General features: G+C 38.5%; 1 protein-coding gene across 5 annotated transcripts in view; it reads right to left on the reverse strand.

Moving 5' to 3' along the window:
- The window catches only part of tekt3 (tektin 3), a 37,943-nt gene extending 11,569 nt beyond the window's left edge, over window positions 1–26,374 (reverse strand). Inside the window, exons 1-2 of one of the 5 annotated variants that reach the window (XM_036572023.1) lie at window positions 26,269–26,374; window positions 25,975–26,139 (exon numbers count right to left, since the gene is read on the reverse strand). The gene's annotated coding sequence lies outside the window, so the exon portion shown is untranslated. Of the gene's footprint in view, window positions 1–8,636; window positions 8,679–10,605; window positions 11,161–25,974; window positions 26,140–26,268 lie in introns of those variants that run through there. The other 4 variants (XM_036572022.1, XM_036572026.1, XM_036572027.1 and 1 more) reach the window with 4 other exon arrangements.
- Window positions 26,375–26,595: the final 221 nt, after the last annotated feature.

Here is a 26,595-nt window from a genome sequence, read left to right on the forward strand (position 1 = left end):
AGGGCACGCAAGTCCTCTAGAGCCACACACACTGCTCTCACACACTGAGCACTCTCACACACTGGGAATCGACTGTGGCTGCACTGTAGATATTATTTTAGTCATATAATTAATAGTTCCAGTAGTCTCTTTACCTGATCTTGCTCATCTAGCATTGCAGTTGTATTAATGTAAATGGCTTTTTATCAGTTATAGGAACTAATGCAAAGTTAAGATATTTTAACTCCTTAAACTATAAGCGTCTTTAAGTGGGCTCACACTTTAATTCCTCTCATCACAACATAACCAGTAATTCTGTAATAGTTAGTGAATAATGAGTCTTGAAGGGCCAGATTACACCTAACTATTATTGCATCCCTATTCACCTTCTGGAGCAGTGAAACTGACAAGATTTCCCACTTTAAAGGCATTAAACCCCTTTCTGATGGTGTATCTTGAAGGTGGGAGGAAGGGTTGAAAAAAAAAAAAAAGCATTGTTGAGTTGGGCTGTTTAAAGGTTTTATGTTCACTGGCCAATAAATACAGAAGAAAACAAGATCGCTAATGTTATTGCTTATTTTAACCTTATAACTTATGAATATAACTGTAGTAATTGTCTATCAGTCATCATTACAATGGGTTACCCAAATGACATGAAAGCAACAAGCTGAAAGCTAAAGTTAGCAATGTAGCTACCAGGCTATGTGGATACCTCACATTTGGTTCATTTTCCACATCCACTTATGCTGCACTCTGCAAACATTATTCAGTTGAATTGTGTCTGTGATAAAGAAAAAACATTAATGACTAAGGTAATGACCAAGGTAAGCATAACACTAACGCTAGCTTGTTTGTATTCATTAGCCTTTATATTAGTGGCAAAGCTAGCAGTTAGGATTGAATTGCACTGCCTGGATTCCCAGTGGTTGTCTGATGTATTTACATAATGCATGCCAGATATTGTAGTGAGGAAACATTGATGAACAAAAACATGAAAACAATATAAAATGGTGAATTTGGTCAAACTGATGAAATGCTTCACTATAGAATACTGCTTTTAGATTAATAACTGAACAATAAGACTTGTTTTCAACAGATTAAAGCTAAAGATTAAAATCCGGCTCAGAACATGTGTAGATGTCTCTAAAATTCCAGTTTCAGGTTTCCAGCTGAATGCTGAACATACGAGGCCACAGTCTGTTTTAACAAGTCCTAAATCCAGATGCAGAGGAAATAGAGGTATTCCTGTGTGCATAAGGCTGCAAGATGTATGTATTTCTGATGTGTGCTGTAGGGGTGTGCACATATGAATAGGAACCTCAGCTGGATGTAAAGATTTTAATCTTGAAGGGTATGTGTGTGTGTGTGTGTGTGTGTGTGTGTGTGTGTGTGTGGAGAACTTTCACAGCTGCATATATTTACCTCTGTCAAATAGTTTTATCTGAAAAGCAGTGGGTTTTTCACTATATGGTACAAGTGGGACACACACCCTTCAAGAATGTGCAGAGGAAAAGGCAGCATCCTTTTTTTTTTTAACATATACTGAAATACGTCCCAGGTCCCAGCCTGGGACACATATGGTTAAGCACATGTTCTCATATTCAAGTGTTACAGAATTTTCAAATGCAGCTAATACTTTATTTCTTAAATGTTGCACTGTTTTTAATTAAGATATAAATTAAAGGACCTGGATGTCATGGCTGTGCTTTGTAGATGAGCCAAGCTACTTTAAATCACTACCTTTTGGTTCTGGTAGGCCCAGGGTGACCAGTCTTTAAAGGGACTCTAGCCAAAATAAAAAATGTAAAGGTTGATACATCTGTTGTAAACATACCGACATGTCTCAGTGCTGTAGTGGTCTCTAAAGTGGGATTTTCTGGTATGAGACAAGGAAAACCCCCTTCTGATGATGTATGTTAAGGATGGAAAAAGTATTGAAAAGCAGCTTTATAACTGTTGTAACTGGAGATTTGTGGCTTTCTAGATATCTTACCTCAGTTTGGCTACATTTGACTGAGGTAAGAATTACTCAAATGCATGGCTTGGCTGTATATATTAGCCTATAGCTCAGTGGCTAGGCTCAGGATTGACACCACAGGAATGCTCAATGTATATATGACATATTTGTGTAATGAATGAATTCTAACTACATGGCACTTATTTAAAACTGTGTTAATATCAAATATACTTGCTAATATAACTTCTGACACTGCATTTATTCTATAAAATAGACAGAAGTGAATTACATAGCCAAAATCAGTAGTACAAGCCATCTTGACCATCTTGACACCAAACATGTCAAGGGTGATCAGTTGTATCTGTTTCAATTTGATTTTTGGCTAAACTATTTCTAGATCTTTACCCCATACACATCCAGGGCCCAAAGTTTTATTACATACTTCTATAACCTAAGAATAGCTCAGCCAGTTTGCACTGACGTATCTGTAATTACTGAATAATAAGCCTTAGTATGTAATAAGCCTGGGATTTTAAGGGGTTAGCCCGCATTTAATGCAATGCTCTCTGTGTTTGCATCATTCTAGTTTAACATATTTGTGTTTAGAGAGGCTTTTTTGTATACTGAGGCTGAACAAGTGTCCCAAACAGAGCTCCATCCATCTATGGCATGGTCCAAAGTTCTTATTACAGTTAATCGTTTTTAGTGCATGTGTTTTATTTGAAATTAATTGAATGATTTAGTCACCCATGTGTGGACAAATCAGTTTATCTCTGCTCTATTATTATAGGTTTTAGGCCGCGTGCCATAACAGAATGACATTAGTTGCTGTGGCTACCGTTGCTGGTGTAGATAATCATGTCTATAACGAAGGGAAATTGGAGCCGTGAATCAGTGAGTCACCTCTCCCACAGCTTCACACGGCCTTATCAATCATTCATCCTGCAGGAAGAGAGCACACGGGGCAATTTAACACACCACAATCAGCCACAGGTCCTGTTACGGCCAGTGCGGTGATGCATCCTTCACACTGATCAGCTGTGTGTTTTGGTGCTGAAGAGGCTGATGACATGCCTTTGACTCAAACAAAGGGGTGAAGAACCTTTTCTTTTTTTCTAATCGCCATCAGCTCTTCAGATGGCTTTAAGAAAATAAAGACTTACCTTCAGAGAACTGGCATATTGGTGGTTGCATAATTTTTTTTTTTTTATATTCACATGGCTGGTTTTGGTTGCAGAAGTATGTGTGTGTAGGGGGAGCGGACTATGCATATGAAGCTAATGCTACATAGTTAGTAAGCTATTTCAGAGGAGATTTTATCAACCAGATCATGTTATTATTCCATAACCTTTGACTCCACAGATTAACCCTCCTAAGTCCTCCTATGGTGTATATGCCTTCAAACGCCTCTTCTTACATTGTATTCAATTATTCATCACTAGTCGCTCACTGAAACAAGAGATTCTGTCAAATATGCACATTTAAATATCTTAATCCATACCATATTTTGATTTCAATCTTAGGAAATTATTGTGTGCACTGTTGAGTAGACAGTATGGACTTTATAAACTTTTTTTTATTGTTTGATATAAAAAGTGGAAAACAGTAGAAAAAGCAGACTCAAACCTGTCAATATTGAATGTAAAATGAATGTAACAGCAATGTAATTATGATGCAGTTGTGAAGTCACACATGAATAATGATGAATTATGACTCAAATGTGTAGAAAAATGATAACTTTAGCCTTATATGGGTTAAAATATTTAAGAAGACATGAAAATTACTTTATTGTTGTTTCTTCACTATTTAATCTGAGCCAAAATCAATTTCTATTTGCATAGACCACATCAACATATGCATTAATTATGTAATTGTGCACTAGATGTGGTGTTTACTAGGTGTGGCTGTTCATTCTTCTTTTCATTGGCCTGTAGTAGTTTCTAAGTACTTGCTTCACTAATGTAAAATAACACAGCCTGACTGTCCTGCCAACTCCAGTCTGCCCAGCCAAAAGCCTGAGGGTCAGTGTATGAGGACAGAAGTCATTAGAATGGGAGGTGCGGATGTGTGTCTCTGTGCTTTAATTTCCTGCCAGCTTAGAATGCCAGGTGATTTTGGTGTAAAGTTTATCCCTCATAGCTGAGAAAGCACTTCTCCTGGGACAGTCTGCATCAATAGCTCTGTGTTGTTGGACTGGCCATTGATAACCATTGGAGTCATTGTAAACAAAGAAAGCTCATATTTAAGAGGTGGTAGTCGGTATCTTAGCCCAAACACATTCGCCAGTCTCACTCTCACAGTTATAGTTGCTCAGTGAAGTCACAACAGCCAACCAATCAAGTGCTATCCCTCAGTGTCCTCCAGAAGGAAGACCTACTATGACATCCCACAAGACTTCAACCTAGAACGTGAGTGAAAGGTTATAGCAGGCTATATATGTTGCAGCCTTGCGCCTCTCGAGTGGCCTGGGTGCTTTGCTACATACCACAGATGTGTGAGGGGCCAAAGCAAGCTTGCAGCTAATGTAACAAACACCTATAACACTCTCTGATGAACTGAATCTATCTAACCTGTAATAAATGGGAATCTTGAAACTTCCTTGAGAAGTTCTCTAATACAATAAGGTGCCCAAGTCAGAGACCACGCTTCATTTATGTCAATTCCTGTTAAGAATTTTTCATTTTTCAGGAAAAAAAAAAATTCTGAAAACATATATTTAACAGAAAATTACGCAACAACAGAATATAACACCTTTTTTTTATTACTGTTTGTCTCCACTCTTTGTCTTTATTACAGCATCTCCTCTTTTCAGGAGACTTGCTTTCACAGAAATCTGCAGGAATATTTTTCCACACTTTCAAAGTTCAAGTTGGTTGAATTTCCCAAACATGTTCAATAATGTTGAGTTCTGAACTTTTTTTTATCCATTTCCTTTCCTTGATAAGGGCTTCTTGACAGCTACACATCCTTTCAGACCCATAGAGCTGAGTTGTCTTCTCACAGTGGAAGGATGGACAGAAACACCTGTGGATTTTCTCAGATCTGAAGCAGCTTGATTTTCTCCTATCTCTCAAAGATGAAAGCTTTAAGTGTTGTTTTTTTCTGATGGTGACAGGCATAGTGGTCTACCAGGTCCCACTTTCTTTATACTTTTCAATAACTTTTTGAACTCATCTATTTTTTCATTTATTTTCCTTCCCCCTTCTTATCCAAGTGGATTATGTTACATCTTATCTCGCCAGAAACATCTGCATGAAGGGTGGTCTCTGACATTTGCACAGTACTGTATATGGCATTTTTGAATAAATCAGAATGAGAATTTGGCCTCATTGCCCAAATATTTACACATTAAAGGAATTTGCCTTTGGTTACACAATATCCAAAATATGAAGATAAGGAAAGTGGATTATTAGTCTGAAAGCTCTTCCAATAGCATGTGAACTTTTTGACTTTGTTGCCTCAGATCTTTGAGAATGAATCTGTGCACTTAAAGAAAAGGAGAGTCAGATTGAAAGTGGCATATGACAAGTGGATATTGAGTGCACCGTGAGCTGTCATATGATGTTAGCGTGAGTGCAAATCGAAGCAACAAGGAGCTAAAGGCATCCGAGGGCTCGGCAGGATGAGTTTCATCTGAGCTAAGAGAGAGAGAGGGGAAGAAATAGAGTGAGAGACAGAGAATCTGACTCTTGAGCACTGGCTTGCCTCAAATTTCAGTCCTGTTATGGGTGTGGCAGTCCGTTACTTAAGCTGAGAGGAGATGGATTGCACCATAACCTCATTCCTTTTCCCAATCAATATTAGTTTAATCCTTGGACCCTAGACTTATTGTTGCTGTGTTGCTTGTTATAATGTTTTTTGTCTGTAGTCTGTTAATGTTAATTTAACATGAGGCCTCAGATAGATAGAAGATAGATAGTTTAAAGGGTTAATAAGTTCCATCCTTTGCCAAACTTCAGCTCCAAAACTGTCAGTCATGAGCACTCTGAACATGGACGTAGAGGAAGGAACACTGTTTACTATCCAAACACCATTCAAGCTCAGGAAAAACACATTGGGAGGAGCTGTGTAGAAAGTCAGGAAGGGTCTTTTGTTTACTTTCCCCACTTTACACGTTCACAGTGTCTATCACGGAAGACTTAACATTCTGCTGCAGAACAGCTCCCAATTGCACTTTCTTAAAGAATGTGTTCTAAGGCACTTAAAAAAGGAGGCACTTAAAGATCAGAGAATGGAGATTCAGCTGCCAGACCTACTTACCAACTTGAACAGATTCTAATAGAATCTGTATCCATTAATACTTTATGTTGTGGCTATCACAGCTGACCAGAGGAGTAACTGAGCTATTAAATCCGAGGGACTGACAGATACCCCCTGCTGAGACTGATGTATAGACCCACAACAAAAAATAATCAGAGCTTGTTATGAAAATTCAGCATGTAGTTTTAGACTTTAGTAACCTTGCATGGTTGCATGCACTATCTAATCTAATCAACACAATTACCCCCTTTCTTCAACTGGGATTGATTAACCAAGGCACGTTTGGTGCCTGAAGTTTGCTTCTTTGGTTTTGCACTTCATTAAGGCTGTTCAGACTGGCGATGTGGTTTACAACACAGTATGACTTACCGTGAAATATAAAAACAAATAAAACTTGCACAAAACCATGTAGCACTCAAAGTAACCATGTGGTTTGAGTAGGTTGAGAAAAGTTTTGGGGGTGTATTTAGGAAAAAAAGATTTGGGTGACTATTGACTTCTTGTGCTTGTTAGCATACTAAACTAAAAAAAGCTTCCAGACTCCAGAGACATTTCCACTGTTTGGATATTAGAGGGTAGTAGGAAAATTGTGCATACATTTTTTCCATTTTCCTTTAATATGAAGATAACTTGACAGAGTTTTTTTAGATTCTACACTCTGCAATCTGCAGTGTGAGCAGGAGCGAGAGCAGCGTTCTTATTGGGATATGGAATGTCACAGTTATGCAGCTGCATCGTGCGTCATTCAAACACATGCCTGTTACATTCCAAACTTTAATAAATCTCCTAAATATATTCCTCAATGTGTGGTCCTTTTAACAGGACATAAGAGAAGCATTTCATCATTAGCAGCGTCACATTTGCAAACTTTGTTTGCAAACAAATTTTGATTACTTTCAAAAAATATCTAAAATGTACATAAAAATGTGCATGTGATGACTGTGGAACCCAGTGGGGCAGGTTGAAAAATGCTTTGATGATTTTTCAGTACAATGTTTGTACAAATTATATTTGATAACTGTGGTTACTCCACACTTTTTCATTCAAATTGTCCAATCGTTTGTCTTTATAAATGTCAATTTACTTTGCTCAGTATCCAGTGAATCTGATGTTTTTAGACACAAGCGCACTCAGACATTTAGATTTGATAACCACATTTATAACTATTATAGCCTCATTTTGTGCCCATTTGCACTTCTGCAGAAACAGAAGTCACATTTAATTAAAGTGCAACAAGCAGACTGGATTGCTCTACATCTATCTTTCTACATTGATGATCATTCATTGACTGCATATTAGTAAGACTCGTAAATTTTGTTGTCTTAAAGTACCAATATCTCCTGTGTGGATCAGTAAAATATTCCTGCATGCTTTTTTGGGGTGAAATATTTAGTTATTATTCAAGTGTGTTGTCCCTACAACTGATTAGAAGAAAATGCTTTATATTTACTTCAGTTCTTATGGAATTGAAGTCATTTTTTTGTGTGTTCTCTTCCAGCTATCTTATTTAGATTGCAAGAACACAATACAAGGCAGTGTTTTGCCCACAGCCTTTTGGGTAACACTTTCTTGAACCTTGCTACATAACGTTGACATAACCATGTAAACATGTCATATAGTATTATGAGTTGTCATGGCAGATTTAGTTCCATAATGTAACGGTGTCATGTTACCATTACTGGTAATCTTCATGACAGTTGCCAGAATGTTTAATGCTGTCAGCTGTCATGACATCTGTAATTACAGTTACCAGTAATTGTAACATGACATTGTTGCATTACTGAACATTATCTATCATAACAATTTAGAACATCATATGAAATCTGCCATAACATGTTTATGGTATGCTTATATTGATGTTGTACACTCTCAGAAGTAAAGGTATGTCACTGGGGCAGTACCTCTCGTCACTGGGGTGGGACCCTCAAGGGTACATCTCAGTACTTTAGTCAGGGATTATTGTAGCATAATCCTTTAAAATTATATTTTCTAAGTTGTGTTGACTTCACACAGCCCACCTCGTCTCCAGGCTTTTTATTTTATTGTTTTGTTTTAAAACATTAGGATATGGAAAGGTAAAAATATGTACTTTTCACCTGGAAAAACTTATTTAAGGTGCACAATTGGACCTTAAAACCACTGTTGTACCTTTGAGGGAACAGTTACATTGTTTGTGCCTTGATGAACAAAAAATGTACCTTCACAGCACCTTTATTTCTAACAGTGTGTAGTGGAGTTCAAGTAAAGCATTGCTGCCTTTTTCTTTCTCCCAGGAAACTCTAAATATTGAGCCCAATGACATCTTTAGAGTGCAGGCTTCTGTGGTCTATTTTTGCATTCTTTACTGCAGGTCTGGAGAAGAAAGGCCTAGAAGGACAATATAAGGTTACACAGAGGAACCAAATGGGCGCCTCAGATCAGAGATCAGATTAGAACAAACCTCACTGAAAGGAGATGAAGAGGGCACTTATGACTTTGAGCAGTGCAGAGGTTCTCATTATGAAGGCCAAACGTAGCAATACATCAAAGAGATCTAGAATGGAACCGACGAAAATTACAAAACAAAATCACAGTATCCTCTTTCAGACTCAGCAAAAGAACTGTAATAAGCCACGATAAGCTCAATATGCTAATTTACTTCATGCAGATTTGATTACTGAGCTATTGCTGTCTGTCATGTCTGACTCTTGCCTTGTGCCTTAAATGCCTATGAAATCTGAGGTAACTAATCAAGGTCTTCATGAGCACTGAAATGTAGTGCCATGTTTACTAGATTACAGAAACTAAATGCATTGCGTGACATAAGTTTTAAGGGCCTATACTTTGCATTTTTCTTGTACTTTATATTTTCTATTCAGACATGCATTTAGAAAATTTAGATGACTTTTTCTTAAGCAGTAATAGTTTGTCTTTACCATTCTCCAACTGTCTTTGAGAATGAGCATGTTACAACTGGCACATTTATAACATATATTGTTGAGGCTTAAATAACATTACAATGTATAAGATATCAAAAATCTCCAAATCTAATGTAAGTTAATCTCTAAATTCAACAAAAGATTCTTTCCTGTGAAATCCCAGGCCTGATCTACACTACATTTGCAGAGTCATTTGAATGGATGCACTGTGTCAAGAGAGTGATATACAGCTAAACAGCAAAGCACCAGAAAGAGCATAAACAAACATACAAACAAGTGTCTAGTGTTGGGATCAATGGTAACAGATCAATGTAGAGACAATAGAGGCTTTCAATGACTTTTGTAAATTTATAAAGTGGTTTATTGTTCAGATTAATCACTTTTTAATGTATGTTTTTGTTGTCTTTTTAGTAATTTTTGTGTTTTTTGCATTGAATATATGTGTTCAGTAACTGGTAAGCTCAATTTCTGCTGAACTGGAGTCTTGATCAGGGGTGCCCAGTCCTAGACGTGATTGAGGCAGGGCTGGACTGGGACCTAAATGTGGCCATGGACCTTTGTCTAAACTAGCTGACTACATGGTTTCCCCAACTATGACCCCCAAAACCAATATTTTTGATGCATATTTTTGAGCAACAATAAGTTTATCTATACATAAGCATGAACACCTCAAAGATACTTTTGCATGGCTCAGAAATTGAGTGCATGCTAGTTAGATAATTTGTCAGTGTGTGGCAGTACATTAACATTAAGCTAGCCATCTGTAGCCTTAGTGTACAGGTAGACTGAATAAACTGGCCACTTTACCCCTCCTGCACTTTGGCCTTGTCATTCCTAGCTTTGATATTGTGTACAATTTGGAGGTTTTCCCCACCTCTCTGTAGCGATTTAACATTCCCAGTTGTTATCATTATGCTTTGTTCTGGGGAGATTTGCATTTGCGTGATTGGCTAGTGACCACACACTGAGAATACAGTGGGCCACAAACATGTCTAGATATGCAAACTCCAGTATTCGCCCAGGATATGCAATCTGTCCTGTGTGGTCTCCATTATTTTATATACTGTTACATTAAAAACTCAGTCTCCATATGTTTCATATACCTTTACCATATACTATTTCTGTCTCAGCAACCCACACACATAGCAGCCCACTTAGAATTGTCCCAGTCCTCCCAGTGGCCAGTCTATCCCTGTCCAGGTCTGGCTTTCAGGGGCATCTGAATGTTAGAATACCAGCTGTGTTGGATCTGAACTCTGCAGGGTGATGGATCTCCAGGACCAGGATTGAGCAGCCCTGGACTTGATAATAATCGATTAAATTACCAGTCAAAAATATAAAGATATGAACCAGCCAACCACTTTTCAGACATAGCTTTTAATGGCTGCGTTCTTGACCTTGTCTTTAAGACTGATATATGTCAATGGCCTCTTGCTATATTGTACTGGGTCTCATTCAAAAACAGCCTAGGGTGAAATTTATGTAACTTACAGATTTAGGCTGTATCATAGTGTCTCCCTCTTGAGGGACTTCATTTGGATTTGCCCAGCCTGGATTGGCTCACTCCTGCTAGAGCTCCACCCTCATCACTCATTCATCATCACTCACATCTGCAGATAGTTTTGGTCACATTAACTCTCTCACATATATAACCCTCAGTTTGGCCTTACATTTGTGAAGTCTTGCCCATATTACTGTGCAGTTCTGAGTCTCGTTTTCTGTGGTTTGTTTATTGTAGATTTTCCCTGCATTGTTCTAGCCTGCTTGTGTTTTGATTCCTTCCTGTTGCGATTACGAGTTTTAGATTACCCCAGACAAAGCTACTCAGCAAAGGAATCCTGCCTCAATCATTATAGACTGATATTATCTGGAATACTGAAGGAAATATAATTTTTTGGATGTCTGGGTCCTTTGCAATGGTATAATGATGCAAGGCTATGAAGTTGGCAGGAACATCTAAGCTGTAATTATAGGTTGGATGGTCATATGTAGATGTGTTCATGGCAGAGAAATTGCATCCATTACAAGTAGAATTGGGCTGTTTTTGAAGCTTAGTTTGGGCACCCTGGGTCAAATCACATGTTTAAAGTGAGAAGAAGTTGGCACATCTAACTTATGAAGTTAAATGTAACACATAATCTACAAATTTTAGTCTGCAATTTCTATTTCCTGAGTCAGGCTACATGTTTATTTATTTATTTATTTATTTATTTATTTATTTATTTATTTATTTCATTTATGTTTTAATTGTGTATTAAAATGTGCAGAAGTGTGTTCTTTATAGACAATGTCTAAACCTATTTTCACATAAAAAAAAATAATAATAATAAAACGTAATTTGACTGGGGGGCACCCAAACATTTGTATGTGACTGTATAAACTCAGGGGTAAAGTGTTTATTTGAAATTTTAACAGTGTTTACATACTACACCAAACTTGTTCATTATGAAAAAGGAAACACTTGACAAAAACAATTTGGTTGTCCATGATATGGACTTTTTAAAGCAGCAGCATTAAATGGAATTCCTGGAAACCCATAGCACTGGATGATTTAGACACTTCCCTCCTCTAATTTAGCTCATGCATGACTTGATCTTTAAAAAATAAGCTGATTTAGTTGTGTTAGACCAGTGAGGACACTAAACCCTGGAGTCTTGCAGCCATCCAGAAATGCACACGTGCAATAGTGCTCAGGTTGCTGAACGTTTGGCGTGAACAGTTTGGCTTTCATTTGGCACACTTAGAGTACTGAGCATGTCTCCAGGATGCACTAGAAACTACTAACCTTCCTGTTCAGGAAAACACCATCACTCAATAGCATCCCCAGTGTAAATGAAGGAGGTGGAGTGACTGGTCTAACGTGATTAGTAATGATAGAGGGAGGAACAATGGAACATCACTCTTTCTACTTACAATCATGTTTCCATTTGCTCATATGTACTTGTTCCCCCTTTCCCATGAACTGGCCAGAATATATACCAGAGTGGCAATATATGAGTCAGAATCAACCCAACTGATGAGTTGTAATTACTGATTAACAATTCTTCATATTCATTCAGCACACAAAGTGCAGCCTGTTGAAAGATGCAGCATTACTATGTGCTAAACAGTGAGGGGAAACAAGCATCGGGACTCTTGTTTTTTGTTATTTAATATGCTACTAGTGCCTATATTCACATGACAAAATGTATTTTGTATATAAATAAAAATGTATGTTTTATAAGCATAAACAAAGATATGTTTAAATGTTTAAAGAAAAAAGAGTATTTACTACAAATGACTAACATCAGTGCTTTGTTGTAAAGCTGTCGCTGGCAATTACAGCTTCGAGATGTTTACACTAATTAGCTTTTTGCAGGTTTGTGGTTCAGTTTTTGCCTATTCCTATTGGCAAACCATCCTTAGTTCCTCAACATCATGAGGGTGCCTCCAATGGTTTTAGCATTTCAAAATCCTCCATAAACTTTACAATAGGATTCAAGACAGCGGTTTGGCTTGGCCCTGCAAGCTCCTTCATCTTTTAAAAAAACAATCTTGAGTTTTTTTTTGCTGCATGTATGGGGTCATTGTTGAAATGTCCATCTTCTCCCCAGATTCAGATTTATTCAGATTCATTACATGTCCCAGTTCTGTTTTCAAAGAAGCAGCCCCGTATCATGATGCTCCCACCTCCGTACTTCACTGTAGGTTTGGTGTTCTTGGCTTTATCTGCACAATCTTTCTTTCTTCAAACATGATGAGCTGAAATAATGTGTTAATGTCTGCAAGTGCAAAGTCAGATACATTATTTGTGTAAATCTGAAGTAGATGTGTGCATTGGAAGTGTATTAAATAACAACTAAGGTGTCCGAATGTTTGTTTTCCCTCACTGTATACTACTATCTACAAAATGGACATAAAGATGGACAAAATTCAAGCTTCAAAATGACTCCTACCAGTATTTTAGCTATTCAATACACTTTCTTCTATTTTATACAGGGTCAGAAATTACTTGAGATTATTTAACATTATTGAACTTGGTTTTAGGCAAATGTGTGATTATTTAGACATGCAGTTTTCCATAATGCTAACTGATATCTATAAGCTACCATCACTGGTAAGCTACATTACTGGAAAACTAAAGAAGCAAACTTCAGACACTAGATGTTTCTTGACTGATTAGCTTCAATTGGGTGGTGTAACTGTTTAAATTTGTTGCAAAACTGTCACTTTAAAGTACAACACATTTATAAATTTTGTAATTTTTTTCAGTAGGCTAAATCTTCCTTTCCATAAAACAGGACTATCAGGGGAGAGGAGGCACAGTACAGAGTCTCTGGAGAGCACATGGCCAGCAGCCGTGAGTCTGGCAGCAGAAGAGCAGGCCAAAGCCTGGTCTCGCTGAGGATGAATACAGGGCTCTGTTCGCAGTGCCAGTCATCACATTCCAGCAGAGGCACGGCTGAGCGGGGGGGACTGAGCAGCCGCCAAGCCTGGCCAGACTCCCACTCACAATGCAGCAGGCCACAGAGCAACCAGCCTGCTCCCAGCTAACACACTTTGGCCACTCACGACTGCATAAGGCCACTGCTCATTGTTTGCTGGTATTCTCTGATGTAGGTGTGCTAGCAATCCAGTCTTAAGGAATCTTTCCAGTTAGTGTGACGGTTGAACGAACCTTTTAACCTATTAAACTCTAAAGACCCAAGACGCCTTTGGTTTCTAAAGTTTGTTTCTTTAGGTTTGCACTGGAGCTATGAAGCAGCGGCAGGTCTAGAAAATTTTACCAGCGGTGGTAAAGAAGTGTCATGGAGTTTCAGCAGGGTGGCAGTACAAAAGTGCAGCCAGAGGGGGTGGGGTGGTGGGTAGAGACAGAGGCAGTTGATCCTCCAATTGCCAATTTACTCTCCCCTTCAAGGCGAAGCAGTACAGAAGAGACATACAGTGTGAATGTGTGAGGGGTGGCGGGGGGAGAGTGGGTTTTGTGAGGAGAGGTGTTCTGCCTCTCCTGTTAAAGGTGCAAACGCCCACCCCGCAGTGAGGTGGAAGCCCATGACTTGGCAGAAATTTTGGCCAATCAGATTTCAGGGAGAGCCTTGGCCACTCTGGCCACCCCTTTTAAAACCACACATGCTATAAGGCTAATGTATCTGACAAGTAATGGTTATAACTAAAGTAAAAGTCATTGAGTTGTGATCAGAAAATGACATGCATATGTGGTCTCTGACAATGTATCACACTTACTGTTATGAAGGGACAAAAGCAGCCATGTGCACAAATCTTGCCACTTTGCCCTCAGACAGTATATGTGCCCACTTGGTTGATGTGTGCAATAACTTTTTTTATTGCTGCCACCTTTTTTCAAGATCAGTTTCAATGAGAAGTTGCTCCTAGATTGGTTTTGGTTGTACAAGATTCGCTGCTCATTAGCGCCCCCTTTGGTGTAGTAACGACCAGCTGTGGTTCTCCTCAGTAACCGCAGCTTTGCATGCTGGTGACTGGTGTTCAAATGGAAACGTTAGTACTTTTGGCTGCCTTTGGAAAACCTTTCAACACTAGGTTTTGTTTTAACATGAAATTAAATTATGTTTTATTCATGTTCGTGTTGACATTTTTGTCCCTGAGCCCCAGCCCCACCAAATGCATATAGACAAAATTCATGTTTTAAGGCTTCTACTAATGTTTTTAGCTATGTGACATCATTTTAGCTATTTTAGATGCCAGATCATTCGGTATCAGAGACTGCATCAGAGTGTCTATGTCATTACCTGTTAGCTGTTTCAGTTTTGTAGCTTCAGTGCAAATTATATATGTAGCAATCCTTCCAGTTAGAGGTTGAAATGAACCTTTCAAACACTCAAAGTTAGTTTAAAAACAATCAAATACATGCAATAGAATTCACCATACCAGCACAGAGACAATATACTGGCATGCTTTACCAAGCAATCAATGTAAGAAGGCTTGGCTAGTTTACTAATTATGATGTTTATATGAAAGATACCTCAACCACACCCTTTCTCTCTGGCCTTGACCTCTGAACCTGCAGGTCTAGGAGAATTGAATGCGTTTCCTGACACACGTTGAGGATTTCCTTTGCCACACTTGACCCATGATGCCAGAACAAAAGCATGGGTCTTTCCATGCAGGCTTCAAGAGGAAATGTTTACTAGAAAGTTCAGTCTCAGTGCAGAGATTACATATTTTTGGCTCTCAATCAAAAGGAAATTTTATTTTCTAGGGTTCGTTGATGTATAAGAGTGCAAACTGCATGCCAATGAGTGCTGTGTTAACAACACAACAGGTGCTAGTACAGTATGTTTTGGCTCCAATTCTGGAGAGAAGTAACACTGCGATGTGGAAGTTCCTCAGATCCTACTGATTCGGGTAAATGTTTTAATAATTTTGCTGAGAAGTTAAAACAAGAACTGACACATTTACATATTCCCCATGATTACAGAATTTAGGTAGCAACAGCTGCCTTCATTCTTTCCTCTTCAGTGTGTGGTAGAGGTTATGATCCCACCTCCTACAGGTTGGTCAGTGGTACTACAGGTAGTTGTGGTGGGTCAGCAGCTCCATGTTTTAAACCCCTTCTGGAGCATCGCCAGCTATGGAAAGAGTGAGTCATCCAATAGAATGCTACACACACACACACACACACACACACACACACACACACACACACACACACACATACACACTTGTATGTGTGCAGGAGTACTGTCCTGCAGGGACACTCAGTATTAAGTTCAAGGCTGCAAGACACTGTAAAATATACTATATTATGTTTCACATATATTGAAAGTAATGTTACTATACAGTTCTAAAAGTTCTAAAAACACCTTAATATAATAAAATATGATTTCAAGTGTACAAAAACTGAAGCTAAAAAGTTAAAGCCAGCTGTTATGTAGAGAAATTATGTACAATTCAGGTTAGTTAACAATTTATATTCATCATTCTTTGGAGCAGAGAAGCAGTCTGACTTTTAGCTTCTGCTCCTGGAATATAACTCACTACACACATATTCAAACTGCAAACATTACATTGCTTATTTATAATACACGGCTTAGTATAATATAGAGTAATCATTCTGAAAGGCTTTTGTAGTATCTATATTAATTTCAAACAAGGTTCTTTGTTTTCATGGCAATGCTCAACAAATGCTCAAATAATATTATCTGGTTAAATTAAGAACAGGGTTGGGGTTAGGTTGTGGTTTGAGGTTAATATTAGGGTTAGAATGAGTGTTAGGTTTAGGGAAAGGTTTTATCATTGATTTATTATATCATTGTGTTATTATAAGACTGAGCTGAATGTCTGGCTTCCATGTGAGCAGTGTCCCTGGCCCTGAATGCTGAGTCAGCCATGGGTGGCCGTTTGCCAGTGGGCATTTTCGCCTATGCTGGACTGGCAGTTTGGTGTGACTGCAGAACAGCTGTGAAATACTCACATCACCCAGATGTGCCCAACCAACGATGGCGCGCATGACAACGTGCGGTAGGAAGTGTGAGTGGGTGTGTGTGACTGAATGAAGGGAAAGAACCTGAGTGGTATTATTTTTGTAATCAATGTGGAATGTGTCTCTGACTAATAAAATAAAGGAAGTATGGAATGATTCAGTCATAGCTATTCCTAAATTAATCTTAGCAGTCAGGGTTGGGAGGGTTACCTTAAAAAATGATTTCGGTAAAGAGTACTCATAAAGATACCGGTAACACTTTATTTGGACAGCTCACTGTAAATGCTTGGTAGATGCTTATCTTGCATTTAACATACATTATGCTATTACATTATAACTATTACATTTACTTTAATTTACCCTCAGCCTAAACCCTTAACCCTTATCCTAACCCCAACCTTAACCTCAACCCAAAACCTAAATCTAACCCTCTCCCTGGTCCTAAACCCAACCCTGGTACTAATTCTAACCCTAACCTTAATTAACACTGTTGAGAATCAACTGACTTTGAAGAGGTAGTTTGTTAATAAGTTGAACATCTATAGATAATCTATTGAGGACTATCTAAATAAAGACCAAGATACCTGTAAAAAATGCAGACTGTGACTTAATTCAGGTTACTAAATTAAAGCAACCTAATCTGATTAGGTAACACTCAACTTGAATAGTCTACAATAGATTCTTTGTAGATTCTTACCTTTACGTTACAGTTAACTAAATATCTTTTAAAGTCACTTAGACATTCTCTAAACCTAACTTTGACTCTAATCCTAACCTTACCCATAACACTGTTGAGAATAAATTGAGTTTCACAAGAAAGTTTGACAATAATTTGAAGAGATTATACAAATAAAGTGGAACCTCTGATTACTTTTATTTAGTTTCAGATTACTTAGTCATTACATTAGTCATTACTAAGTCTTAAATACTAAATAAAGGCAATTTAAAACAAATTTAAACAAGACATATTTGAAAAGACAAAGAAGGAAACAAAATCGTCTATCGAAACTAAGCGCACCGGACACAAAGCATATTTGAGCCATGAAACAGAAAAAAAATTCACTGTAAAAAAATGGAAAGACAGCTCAACTTAAAATTATATGTCAGTTTAATACACTGAATCTTTGAATTAACTCAAACTCAGGACACTAGTTTATTCAGTTTTTGGTTTCTTAGTTTAGTTAAAAGTTAAAGAACTTAGTATATAGAATGTATATATTTTTTCAGTTTCCCTACCAGGAGGCCTTTCATTAAACAATGCCACCAGACATTGTCATTCTTCAAAACAGCTCTGGCATCACTGTTACAGAGGACTCATAGGAGCTGAAGCATTTATTTATTTGTTTGTTTGTTTTTTTTTTAATTCTTTTGTCAAACAGCAAAATATTGCATATCTTATCTGAAGCTGCATTTGGAAATATGTGAAGAAGCAGAGGACAAACTCCTTTGCTATTTGCTACAAGTTGCTGCTACACAACCAGCCAATCAGCTTGACTAATGCTATGCCAACCACAGAGACAACAGAGAATGGCGAAGCGAGTTTATGTCTGTCTGCAAATATTAAACAGGGGGCAAATAAAATAATTAAAATACTGTTGCATTTTCTCCTTCTAAAATAATTGTTTTTGTTGTGCAAATGTGATGTTAATGTAATTCTGCTAGAAATCACTCTATTTTTATAATGTATGTGTAATCTGCAATATATATATATATATATATATATATATATATACACACACTGATCAGCCATAACATTATGACCATCTCCTTGTCTCTATGCTCATTGTCCATTTTATCTGCTCCACTTACTATATAGGTGCAGAATGATCCACCACCCAAATAGTACCTGCTCTGTGAGGGTCCATGGGGGTCCTGACCACTGAAGAACAGGGTAAAAGGGGGCTAACAAAGTATGCAGAGAAACAGATGGACTACAGTCTGTAATTGTAGAACTACAAAGTGCACCTATATAGTAAGTGGAGCTGATTACATAGTTACTATTGTTTTTATTTCCAGTGTGTTCAATTCAGCAACAAACCGATTATTAAAATGTGCAGTTAATTTTGTATTTTATAGTAGCTACTGAATCATAAGCCTGCAGTTAAGGGTTTAATTCATTTACCAGCAAGCTATCGGGGTAGCCTCTTTTGTCTTTGCCCATTCCCTTCTTTCATTTCTCAATATAGCATTATTTTATTATTTACAAAATCCTTGACCATAATTAGTCAAAAATTCCATTCCCTCTTCTGGCTTGCCTATGTAGTATATGAGACTGCCCAGCACAACACAGAGAACTGTAAGTGGGAGTACAGTAATACCCATAAGAGGGGCATGAGTGGTTATCATATCAGGCCATGCGTCAGAGCTGAGTGCGTTGGTGCATTGTTACTCCACCTACGCCAGAGTTGTGGCTGAGGGCAGTGATGGTGTGCCATGGTCAATGTGTGGTTACTGGCTAGCCTGGCATAGAGTCCTGCATGATGAATCATGGGCTGGTGCTCTCGCTTTGCTCCTGTTTTTTACACACAAGCCTGGATTAACAGGCAAGACCAAAGCACTTAGAATGTCATTGTATGTCAAATAAAAGCACAAATGAGCAATGATAATACGAGTAAGGTTTACCAGGTTTACCATATCATATCAAAAGCAGAAAATACTTACAGAGACATGCATTTTCATGGACAGCTTTTAAAAATATAACTTACATGAACATAATCTCGATATGAACCAGTGCAATAAATTGCACTTTGTTTTTATATTGGTCAGGGCTCATTTTTTCCAAAATTATCTTTATTTGTAAAGAGACTATTCTATGTGATGCTCTCTCTACCATTTAGGAAACATCTGCTAAGACTGTTTTGGAAAACCCAGACCAGAGTAGTTACCATTTATGGCCTCATAGTATGTTCTCAAAATTCATAGACACACCCTTCAACACCACTCTGTCTCTGTCATTCAAGAGTGATAACAGGGTGAGGACAAGAGTTATAGCATAAGACCATGTATTGGATTACAGGTATAAGGGTATAAGACTCAATGACATGCATAAGAGAATGGGACAAAACATTAGCAAGATAAAACAGAACACAGATTACACAGGTTCAGGTTTAATAAGCTTTTTGTCACCTTCTATTCTAACAGCAACTGAGCTAAAAATTTCCATCCTGAAGATTGTTTTTACTAGCTTCTTTATCATAACTGTTGTGTATACATACAACCCCATTTGGGATGCTGTGCAGAAAGTAAATAAAAATAGAATGCAATAATATGCAAATCATGTAAACTATACTACAAAGACAACATATCAAATGTTGAAACTGAGGAATGTTATTGTTTTTTTGAAAAATATATGCCCATTTTGAATTCGATGCCAACAAGACATTCCAAAAAAGTTGGGACGGGGGCATGTTTGCCACTGCGTTTCATCATTTCTTCTTTTAACAACACTCTGTAAGTGTTTGGGAACTGAGGAGATCAACTGCTGTAGTTTTGAAAGAGAAATGTTTCCCATTCTTGCTTGATATAGGATTTCAGGTGCTCAACAGTTCAGGGTCTCGAATTTTTCATTTCATAATGTGGGTGTTTTCAGTTTTCAGTGGGTGACAGATCTGGACTTCAGGCAGGCCAGTTCAGCACCCAGACTCTTTTAATATGGAGCAATGCTGTTGTAATGCATGCAGAATGTGGTTTGGCATTGTCTTGCTGAAATATGCAAGGCCTTCCCTGAAAAGATGTCATCTGCATGGCAGCATATGTTGCCAAAACCTGTATATATCATTCAGCATTAATGGTGCCTTCACAGATGTGAAAGTCACCCATGCCATGTGCACCAATGCACCCCTATACCATCATGAATACTGGCTTTGGACTGTATGCTGATAACAAGCTGAGGGGTCTTTAGCTCAGAGGACACAGTGTCCATGATTTCCAAAAAGAATTTCAAATTTTGATTTGTCGGACCAGAGGACACTTTTCCACTTCCCCTCAGCCCATTTTAAATAAGCTCGGGCCCAGAGAAGGCAGTGGTGTTTCTGGATCCTGCTTATGTACAGTTTCTTCTTTGCGTTTAAAATTTTTAACTTGCATTTATGGATGCAGCGAAGAACTGTTTTCATAGACAGTGTTTTTCAGAAGTGTTTCTGAGCCCATGCAGTGATTTCCACTAGAGAATCATGTCCGTGTCTAATGCAGTGCCGCCTGAAGGCCCAAAGATTATGGCCAGCAAATACTGGTTTTCAGCCTTGTCCCTTGCATACAGAGATTTCGCCAGATTCTCTGAATCTTTTAATGATATTATGTACTGTAGATGATGAAAAGCAAAAGTTCTTTGCTATTTTATGTTGAGAAACATTATTATTGAATTGTTGCACTACTTGATCATACAGACTGGTGAACCCCTCCTCATCTGTACTTCTGAAAGACTCAGGCTCTCTGGGATGCTTTTTTTATACACAATCATGTTACTGACCCATTGCCAATTAACCACCAGGTATTTTTTATAGCATTACACAACTTTACCAGCCTTTTGTTACCCCTGACACAACTTTTCTGGAATGCATTTTTGGCATCAAATTCAAAATGGGCATATATTTTTTCAAAAACAATACAATTTCTCAGTTTCAAGATCTGATATGTGGTCTTTGTACTATTTTTAATTAAATATAGGGTTTGAATGATTTGCACATCATTGCATTTTGTTTTTAATAACATTTTGCACAGCGTCTCAACTTTTTTTGGAAATGGGGTTGTACATATACAGATAATATATATGTTTTTTTATTAATTATATTTATTTCATGTATCTTTTTTTAAGTTAGAAAGGTAATTTGGTTCAAAAAACACTTTTGCCACAAATCAATTTGTGAAAATTCTGCCTTGCTAGATCTGTCCCAGTCAATTGTAAGTTCTATTATTGTGAAATGTAAGGCAGACATAGGCGCAAAGCATCAGACCATGCAAACACACAGATGGGGAATGTCAAGTGTTACAGCTCATAGCATGTGAAAACCACCTATTCCCCTATTCCTATAATCTATTGCATCACTCAATACAGAGTTCAAAACTGCCTCTGGAAGCAACTTCAACACATGAACTGTTTGTTGGGAGATTCATTAAAAAGGTTTTCATGGCTGAGCAGCTGCACACAAACCTAAGATCACTATGTGCAATGGCAAGCGTCGGCTGGAGTGATGCAAAGCATGCTGCCACTGGCCTGTGGAGCAGTTGAAACATTATCTGCAGTGATGAATCATGCTTCACTATCTGGCAATCTGTTGAATGAATCTGGGTTTGGAATGTATAGAGCCAACAGTAAAGTTTGGCGGAGGAGGGATAATGGTCTGGGACTGTTTTTCAGGATTTTTCAGGCTCAGCCCCTTACTTGCAGTGAAGGGTAATGTTCATGCTACAGCATACAAAGACATTTTAGACAATTACATGCTTTCAACTTTGTGGCAGCAGTTTGGAGACGGCCCTTTCCCATTCCATCATGACTGTACCCTTGTGCATAAAACAAGGTCCATAAACACTTAGTTTGATAAGTTTGGTGTGGACGGCAAGTGCTCCACTGGCCTGTGCTGAGCCCTGACCTTAACCCCACTGAACCCCTTTGGGACGAATCGTCGACTGCAATCCAGGCATCCAACATCATACCCACTATGTGGCCAAAAGTAAGTGGACAATGACCATCACATGTTATTTCTTTGAATGCAATTTTCTCTCTGAATTTAAATAAAAACTATTATAAAAGATTTGAATTAAGCTAGTTTAAGAAATGATTATAAAGGTTGATATTGCTTGCAGCAAACAAATGCAAGCATTCTGAGTGTATTTCCAGAAATCCAATGAGCTCTGTGAACTGGCTAACTGGGATGCCAAGCAGAGTAAAGTCCCTGCACTCTCAGGGCCAGAAAACTGAGAGAGATTGTCTGTAAAAGTTACTTTTGTATGAAGCATTACGTCCCCCCTTCACATTCAATCCACTTCTCAAGCTGGATCAGAGGCTCTCTGTGTTGTGTGCTGACATTTTTCTGATGCCTTCTTCCCTTCCTCCTGTCCCCAAATGTTACCCAGACAAAGCTGAAGTGACCCTAACAAGCTTACAAACTGTTCTCCCTCAGCCATCTCTGAATTATATTTCTTTCCAAAGAATAGAGCTGTTCATTGGGAAGATAAGAGTGAAAACAGAAGTTGTGGAAGCAGCTGTTTGTCACACCACCCATCCTGTTCACTGTTCTTTTTTTCTCTTTTTCTTTTCAAAAAGACAATGTGGGATGGTCAGCGATACAGTGACTTTAGTGTGCTTGTTTTTTGACCTCTGTCCCAGGCCTGGTGGACTAACTTAACCTCTTAATCTCTAGTATTCAAGAAATACTATGAATATTATGAATTATTTGATAACCACTGTGGAATTAATATGTAAATTGTGCAAAGTAAAGACCCCTGAATCACTAAACTCATAGACTGAAATAATCAGGATTTCATTTTTTAACATTTGATATCAAAATTGCTTCCATGACTTGAAACTGTGATAGAATTGCCATTTTGTTGTCGGTTATGGTATCAATCTACCATATAATCAAGCAATTTGGATTGATCATACATGCAAAACATAAATGCAAGGGTATACCATAGAAATACGCTACTGTTTGACTGTACCACTACTTGGAGTTCATTGAAGAGAAATGCAGTGACAACCTGTCAACTGTTTGGTCAGTTTGAGTTGTGAGATTGACCACTGTGGCCCTTTGGGCTTCAGCTCAGAGAGAGGAGACAGACAGAGTTCCAACAGCTGGGAATGTGAGCTGTGTTATGTGAGTGCAGAGCTAAGGAGAAGGCTGAAGCGCCTCTGCACTGAGACCATGCCATAGTGCTCCTCTTTTAGAACACAGACATGCAGCCCTGCTGACCAGTTCTGCTATGTAATTCCAAATACTGTGTTAAAATGTATTTGTATTTATGTTTGTATTGTTGCTAGAATAATTATTATTATGATAAGTGGGTCCACTTTGTAAATTTACATTTACTGATTGTAGCTCATTTGTTTCTGCACGATTTATCAGCCCCCCCTTTTCCCCATGTGTCAAAGGGAAGGGACCATCATTGGACCACCATTTGTCAGATATTTGGGTGGTGGACCACTGTCAACACAGCAGTGACAATAATAATAATAATAATAATAATAATAATAATAATAATAATAAGTTTAATTTATATAGTGCTTTTCTCAAACCCAAGGACTCTTTACAAACAGAACCCACACATACACAACTTCCAACAGCTAGCGAGGGGGATTACAATGACCACAGTATTGAATCACTTAGCCCGAAAAGAGTCCTTAGCCACAGGGGGAAATTTCATTTCACACAACTACAATGCGTCACACAGGCAGCCGGCCCAGTAAACCTCATAGGCTGAAAATGTCCTTAACCACGAAGGGGTAGCATTTTCCTGCAGCCAAACACCACTAGTCTAGGCAGCCACATAGCTGCGATGTAGCATCGATCAGGTCCCCGGTCTTGGCAGCTTCGTAGCCACAATACAGCATCACTCGAGCGGCCAGTCCAGGCTGCATCATAGCTGTGATGTAGCGTTACCCAAGCGGCCAGCCCAAGAAGCCTCTGAGCCACTCTTGGCTGCTATCTCAGTGGAATGATGGCAAACTCCTCATCCAGCAAGGAAACATCAAAATATACACACAAACAACACAAAGCAAATGAAAAACCAATGCAAAGCAGCAGCCATATTGCGCCAGCGTACTTACAACAGAGCACTTTAAAGGTATCAGGCACAGCAGTGTAGCACATGTGTTGATGCACCATCTATGTTAGCCATCCTCTAACCGCATGTGTCAGACTCCAGTCCTCATGGGCCAAAACACTGCTGACTGTCTACATGCATCTTGTTGCTTGCCATCCACTTCTTCATTTACCTTCAGCTGTCCTAAGCATAATTATCTTTTCCAATTAATTTATTTAATTATTTATTTATTTATTTATAATATGTCCAACATAAGATTCAGTTTGGTTATCTGTGCTTAGAATGAGAATGAGGCTTCATTTGGTCAAGGATACATATGTTTATTTTCTTTGCCATCCAAGGTTCTCTCAAAAATCTTCACCAACACCAAAGTTCAGGCATCAATATTTTTCTGTTCGCAAAGAACCACATAAAAGACCGTAGCCTGGACATTTGTGATCTTTGTGAAGACACATCATTGTATTTGTAGATCTTTTCATGCTCATTTCCTTCATCCTTGTTTTGCTGTGTGCCAATCTGTGTCATATTGTTAACAATAGATCCAAGCAGGCAAAAGCAGTCCACCACATCTACATCTTTACCATCAGTGAAAAGGTTAGTGGCCTTTGTTGTTGCTATAATCTTTGTTTTCATCACATTGAGCAGAATTCCTAGCTTTTGTTGTTTAACATTTAAGGGCAATGAGATCTTCCTGGTTTTCTGCTATGAGTGTTATGTCCTCTGTATATTGAGGGTTATTAATGTGTCTTCCATCAATCTTGAATCCTTAAAGGCAGTAGTCCATGTTGAATGATATTGGGCATAATTATATTTGTTTGCAATATAAAGGAATTTGTATGATAGTTTACTTTGGTATTGGGGTGTAAACTACTCTCTTCCAATCTGCTGGCCATTGAGTGGTTTTCCAGATTTGTTGACATGTTTTGGTCAGTGCTTTGACTGGAATTTCCTTCAGTATCTCAAAATATTTATGTTACAATGTAATCGATTCCCTGGGCTTTCTTATTTATGTGCATATACATATACATTGTTGTTGACATGCCCCCCCCCCTCCTCTGAGGAGACTCCACTTGGACTCTCCCTGGCTCCACCCACTCTCCTCCTCTCCCACACACCTGCAGCTCATTCTGAGGATGTTAAGACAGCTACAAATACCCTTGTGTTTTCATTTTGTGTTTGCAAAGTCTCTGTGTTCAGAGCCTGTTTTTTGAGTTTGGTTTTCACTCTTTTTGACCCATGCTGCTCTTTTTGTGTTGTCTGACTTTGGGTCTGCATCTTGTCTTGTCTGTCTGTGTGTTGATCCCTTCTTGCTGTGCCAATGAGTATCAGAATGCCCTCAATAAAGTCACTTTGCACTTGCAACCTGCCCCAAGCCCTACGTTATAGTTGCAGGTAATCAAAAATATGTTATCTATAACACTCCAGTATTACAACCAGATTATTCAAGCCATGGGTACAAACATGTATCCTATGACAAAAATTTAAAGCAAAAATGTGTATCCAGTTGTTGTATCCCAGGACATTCTTTAAAGTTTTCATGTTGAGCTGAAATGTAAGTTGCACATGATGTTAACTTGATGTTCGATAACCAATAGAATTACACTTGGACTTTTATGCTGTAATGTATTATATCCAGTGCAGCACTGCACTTTCAGACTGACCTGTGCTTGGATTCCACTGACACAATGTACACAGATACCACATGAATCTACTCTCTGCTTGTCTCTATGTTGTCTCTCTTTCTCAGTCCTGCTTATGAAGTGAAAATCTAGCTGTCATGTTGAGCCTCTAGTGGTTGAAAACTGTTCTTTTTCCATGCACTCTCTCTATTGAAGAGAGAGAGAGAGAGAAAGAGAGAGAGGGAGAGAGAGAGAGTAATGTTGACATACTATGTGAAGAGCCCTATGGTTGCCAGAAATAGCAGGCACAGTTAAAACACATGCACTATTGCTTACCAGGTGAAACAGACTGGACCATCGCTGCTGAAGCACACGTGACCCCTTGCTGCAGAAACACACTAGACCCTGTGGGGTCTCCACCTCAGTAATATCATAAGCCCCCACCCTCTGCCTCAGCTCCATCTATGGGATAGAGATTGCCTAATGGCAAGTTGGACTCATCAAGATCCTCTGGGGTGATATGCCCCTCTATGGTGCTGTATACTGTACTGTGACGTCCACAGTATGGCATCGCCAGTTCACGCCTCCCTGTAGTACACTAATAAAGGGACTACCAGCTGTTCAGGAGTAGAATATCACAACACTGAGAACCGCAGGCCATAG

Source organism: Colossoma macropomum, unplaced genomic scaffold (assembly GCF_904425465.1).
Source record: "Colossoma macropomum unplaced genomic scaffold, Colossoma_macropomum, whole genome shotgun sequence".
In the NCBI taxonomy this organism is placed as follows: Eukaryota; Metazoa; Chordata; class Actinopteri; order Characiformes; family Serrasalmidae; genus Colossoma; species Colossoma macropomum.